Source organism: Chiloscyllium plagiosum, chromosome 26, assembly GCF_004010195.1.
Source record: "Chiloscyllium plagiosum isolate BGI_BamShark_2017 chromosome 26, ASM401019v2, whole genome shotgun sequence".
In the NCBI taxonomy this organism is placed as follows: domain Eukaryota; kingdom Metazoa; phylum Chordata; class Chondrichthyes; order Orectolobiformes; family Hemiscylliidae; genus Chiloscyllium; species Chiloscyllium plagiosum.
Genome location: NC_057735.1, coordinates 24,367,954 through 24,374,062, shown reverse-complemented (window position 1 = coordinate 24,374,062; position 6,109 = coordinate 24,367,954).

Below are 6,109 nucleotides of genomic sequence, written 5' to 3'. Positions count from 1 at the left end.
TGCTGTCTCTAAAGAAGGAGGCCATCTGGTGTTTTCTGTGTGGAACTGGTCCTCCTGGGAGCAGATCCGGCGGAGGCGGAGGAATTGGGAATATGGGATGGCATTTTTGCAAGAGGTAGGGTGGGAAGAGGTGTAATCCAGGTAGCTGTGGGAGTCGGTGGGTTTGTAGAAAATGTCAGTGTCAAGTCGGTCGTCACTGATGGAGATGGAGAGGTCCAGGAAGGGGAGGGAGGTGTCAGGGATGGTCCAGGTAAATTTAAGGTCAGGGTGGAATGTGTTTCCAGGTAAATTTAAGGTCAGGGTGGAATGTGTTTCCAGGTAAATTTAAGGTCAGGGTGGAATGTGTTTCCAGGTAAATTTAAGGTCAGGAGATGGAGAGGTCCAGGAAGGGGAGGGAGGTGTCAGAGATGGTCCAGGTAAATTTAAGGTCAGGTGGAAACACATTCCACCCTGACCTTAAATTTACCTGGAAACACATTCCACCCTGACCTTAAATTTACCTGGACCATCTCTGACACCTCCCTCCCCTTCCTGAAACACATTCCACCCTGACCTTAAATTTACCTGGAAACACATTCCACCCTGACCTTAAATTTACCTGGAAACACATTCCACCCTGACAGAATGTGTTTCCAGGTAAATTTACAGAATCCAGTAAAGGTTCTCCTAGGATGGCATGAAGAAAGACTGGATCAACTGGGCTTGTACTCACTGGAATTTAGAAGAATGAGGGAGAATCTCATTGAAACTCATATAAAATCCTGATGTAACTGGACAAGCTGGATGCGGGAAGAATGTTTCCAGTGTTGGGAAATCCAGAACTAGGGGTCACAGACTCAGAATAAGGAGTAAGCCATTCAGGGTTGAGATGAGGAAGAATTTCTTCAGAAAGTTGTGAACCTGTAGAATTCTTTACCACAAAAACCTGTTGGGGTCAATTTATTAGATATATTCAAAAGAGCTGGACATGGCTCTTGCGGCTAAAGAGATCAAGAAGATAAAGGGAGACAGAGCAGGAATGAGATACTGAAATTGCATGATCAACCATGATCATATTGAATGATGTTGTAGTCTCAAAGGGCTAAGTGGCCTACTCCTGCACCTATTTTTCTCTGTTTCTATGTTTCAACACCATCACTACCCCACAAGAACCATCTAAGATTGCCGATGTATTCCACATGTCCTTCAAAAAAAACTAGTAATTCTTATAGGCTCAGATTTGTGAATGTTGGTATAGATAATACAAAAGACAGAAAATGATGAACAGAGATCAAAAAATAAGATTATAGGATTTTTGTTAGTCTTACACTATAGTTTATATGCAAGTTTGGAGTTCTATTGTGCCTGAGATTGTTCTTGTCTTCATGCATCATGCGTCTTGATGCTGAGGTACAGGTATTGAGAAGTCCTGCCAGAGCCTAGAGTATTAAAACAATCTGTTCTGCTGCTCTCAGAAGCCATATATCATTGGGTGCCAGAACTACAGGAACATTGTATATAATTGCAAATGAAATACTTTAGATAAACAAACTGATTGACAATTCATCCACCTCCTTAAGATTTATTGTTACAAATACATGGTAAAGATAACTTTCAGATTTCAACTACTTTACAGAGGAGCTGATTTGTTATCAACAATGGAATAATACATTGGTGGAATGATTCCAAGCATTAGACAGGAGAGGAACAGGAAGAAAAGTTTGTTTATAACAGCTTTGAGAAATGCTTCAGTTGGTACCAGTCATAATCTGTTTAAGTCCAAGATGGCAATGGGTTTTAAGAGTCATTGGAAAGTTTAAGATAAATACTGACATTCCATCATGGCAGATAAATGTTGGTTGAATTGCAGCTATTGTGGTACATTCCTGCATACAGACTCAGCCTGTCATCAGAACTACTGGCGACTGAAGTTGTGAGTGGTCTAAATGTCTCCTGGATCCAAATCCATGCATTTGCTCTCTACAATAGGAAAGAAACCTTTACTAGTCACAATGCCCTCAGTAATCACTTCTGATTTAAATATAATGCGTTCTCTTGGTGTAGGGTTAATCGAAATGCCCTTTACAGCAAATATGTGGTCTAAAAATATCTGGTATTTTCAAGATGTGGAGGTGCCGGTGTTGAACTGGGGTGGACAAAGTTAAAAATCACACAACACCAGATTATAGTCCAACAGGTTTATTTGGAAGCACCAGCTTTCAGAGCGCTGCTCCTTCATCAGGTAGCAGTGTTCCAAAAGCTAGTGCTTCCAAATAAACCTGTTGGACTATAACCTGGTGTTGTGTGATTTTAAATTTGATATTTTCAAGGCAGAGGGAATAATGTATGTTCTAGTCATGGAACTGGGACAACACAGGATATGTGATGTTCCTCTCTATGGACCCAATTGCTGTATATCTCAAGTCTTTATAATCTGACCAACCTCAGAGAAGACAGGGTGTAACAGTTTACAAATTGTAAAGGTTGGTATCTGCTCAATGCTCATGTCTGCAAGCCCATATTACTGCTGGGCTCCAGTCAGAATTTGAGCTGACCCTGGTATTCAGGAACCAACACCTTTTTAGACTAGACTGGACTCCCTACAGTGTGGAAACAGACCCTTCAGCCCAATGTGTCCGTACCAACCCTCTGAAGAGTAACCCATCCAGACACATTTCCTTCTAACTAATGCACCTAACACGATGGGCCCTTTAGCATGGTCAATTCACCTGACCTGCACATCTTTGGACTGCGGGAGGAAGCTGGAGTACCCAGAGGAAACCCACACAGACACAGGGAGAACGTGCAAACTCCACACAGACAGTCACCCGAGGCTGGAATCGAATCTGGGTCCCTGGTGCTGTGAGGCAACAGTGCTAACCACTGAGCCAGCGTGCCGCCCTTTATTGAATTATTCAACATAACTATCTATGATCTTGACTGCATGCACTAGCAAGTTTTGTGAAATGTGTACAACAGCATGTACTTTTCATCAGACATGTATTCTGGAAAAATATACAAATTATTTAAAAATAAAAATGAATTGTAAGTAAATAAAAATAACAGTTTGAAATTTAATTAACAATCTATGAAACATCCTTAAACTTGCCTCCTCCGCTAATATTAAGACAAAGAGGGAGATTTCACAATTCAGCATTCTGAATATATTGTTGGATGACATATTGGAAAATTTCATATCCTTAGCTAGTAGTTTTCCATCTATTAAAATCCCTGAAAGGAAAATCATGAGTTGGGAATGTAATATTTCCTGATGCTTCAACCAGAACTTTTCCCCTTCTAATTTCTGGATTGTTTCAGTCACATTTTGCATGATATCTGAAAGAACTTTCCTTAAGATCATAAGAAATATAAATCGGAGTAGGCCAAAACTCCAATAGAACTGTGGATGCTGGAAATCCGAAACAAAAACAGAGTAGGCCATTTGGCCCCTCTAGTCTGCTCCTCACCATTCAGTAGGATCACAGCTGATCCACCATTCCTAATGTCCAGTTTCCTGTATTTTCCAGTGATCCTTGATTCCCCAAATGATCAGGAATCTATCCATCTCAGCTTAAATATACATAATGGTTCTGCCCCACAGTTCTCCGTGACAAGGAGTTCCAAAGACTCACAACTTCCGAAGAAAAGAAATTCCTTCTCATCTCATTTTTGAATTAGCACCCCTTTATTCTGAGATTTTGCCCTCTGGTTCTAGACTCTTCCATGAGGGGAAACATCTTCAGTATTAACCCTGTCAAGTTCCTTAAGGATCCTATATGTTTAAACTCCAGTCAGTAAATTTCCAACGTGTTTAAACTTTCCTCTACCTTCATACAGGGATCATTCTTGTGAACCTCTTTGAATTTCTCCAATAGAACAATCTTTCCTTAAATAAGGGGACCAAAACTGCTCATAGTACTCCAGTTATGGTCTCGCCAGCCCCTTGTACAGTTGCAGTACGACTTTCCTCCTCTTCAGATAAGGTGCAACATTGCATTCACTTCATGATTGCCTGCAGCACTCCCTGCCTGTGTGCTAGCTTTCTGTGTTTCATGCACAAATACTCCAAGTCCCATAGTGTTGTAGCTTTCTCGGTTCCTCTCCATTTAAATTAACATTTTGTTCTCCCCTCCAAAATGAACAACTTACATTATCCCATATTATACTCCATTTGCCAACCTTTTTGTCACTGACTTAGCCTGTCAATATGTCTCTATAAACCGATCATATCCCTCTCACAACCTGCCTTCCCACATATTTTAGTGTTGTCTGCAAATCTGGCTACAGTAGATTCATTTCCAATCCAAGACATGAATACATATTGTAAACAGTTGTAGTTCCAGCACTGATCTCTGCGGAACTCCACTGGTTATGAGCCACCACCTGAAAAAGAGCACGTTATTTTGCTTGCACTCTCCTGCCCATAGCCAATTCTCTATACAATTCCAACACTGTGGGCTCTTTCCTTATGACTTAAACTTTTGTGAGGTAACTTGTAAATGCCATTTGGAAATCCAAATTCAACGCATCTGTTGATTCCCTTCTGTTGAGACTTACTCAATAAATTCTCATAAATTAGTCAGATATGATTTCCCTTTCACGAAACCATGGTGACTCTACTTGATTACTTTCTGATTTTCCAATACTTCTACTATTAATTCTTTAATAGTTGATTCCGATACTTTTCCAACATTAGATGTTAGGCAAATTGGCCTACAACTACACAATTTTTGCCTCCCTCCCTATTTGAATAGAGGTGCTGCACAAACAATTTTCTGATCCTCTCAAGAATCAAAGGTGTTTTTGAAAATTACAACCAATGTATCTGTTATCTCTGCAGCTATCTCTGTTTGGATCCTAGGATGTAAGGTATCAGGGCCAGGGCACTGATCTGCCTTTAGCCCATTAATTTGTCTAAAACTACTTCTTTAGTGATGGTGATGGCACTTAATTCCTCCCCTGTATTCTTTAATATTAATAGAATGTTCAAAGCATCTTTCACTGTAAAGATTGATGAAAACTTTCTGATCGAGGTGTAATGTATTTAGTCGTTTTTTGTGAATAAATCTTCTGAAACTTCTTCTCAGTAAGAATTCTGTCTTAGTATTCATATGGCAATCCACAAGGAATCCAAGAAGATGATTCAGACACTGACTGCATTCTTGTAACACCTGATCAGAACACATCCAGAGTGACCACAATGACAGACAGTAAACAACAGGGTGAAATTGTGCAACTACATCCTGTGAATTGTACAAGAACTTCATCATGTCAAAACATACTTCTCCCAAAACGTTATCCCAATGAGTAAAGATAATGCGCATAAACACGTCTCCATTATTTTTGAACAGAGACCTAGGGTTGTGTAACCCTTGCTGCCCCAGCAACTGGATCTTCAACTTTCTGACCCACAGACCACAATCAACAACACCTTCTCTACAATAATCCCCGACGCTGGTGCCCTGAAGGGCTGCATACTCAGCCCCTTATTATACACTCACAACATTGTGGCCAAATTCAGCTCTAACTCCATTTACAAATTTGCTGATGACACCACCATACTAGGTTGGATCTCAAACAACAATGGACCAAGTACAAGAATGAAATATAAGCTGAAAGAACTGTGGATACTGTAAGTCATCAAACAAAAATGTCAACAAAAATAGAAATTGCTGGAAAAGCTCAACAGGTCTGGTAGCATCTGTGTAGAAAAATCATAGTTAACATTTCAGGTCAAGTGATCCTTCCTCAGAACTGACAGTAGCTAGGAAAATGTCAGTTTATGAACAGAAGATAGGGTAGTGGAGGGGGTAAGGAGTAAAAGATAGGTGGGTATAGAGCTCAAAGAGAGAGAAGAGCAGCTAGACACAGGAGTGGATAATGATCTGGCAAGGAGGGTGAGTAGCTGTTAATGGAGACTGTTCATGACTAGCAATAGGTGCTGTGTATTAGCAGGCCTTGTGATAACAAGGCCTGAAGACAGACAATTTAGTGATGTAGTCTGAAGACAACAATCTCTCCCTCAATGTTTGTAAAATAAAGAATCTAGTATTTGACTTCAGGAACCATGTGGAGGATACGTCCCTGTCTGTATTAATGCTGCTGAGGTGGAGATGGTCAAGAGCTTCAA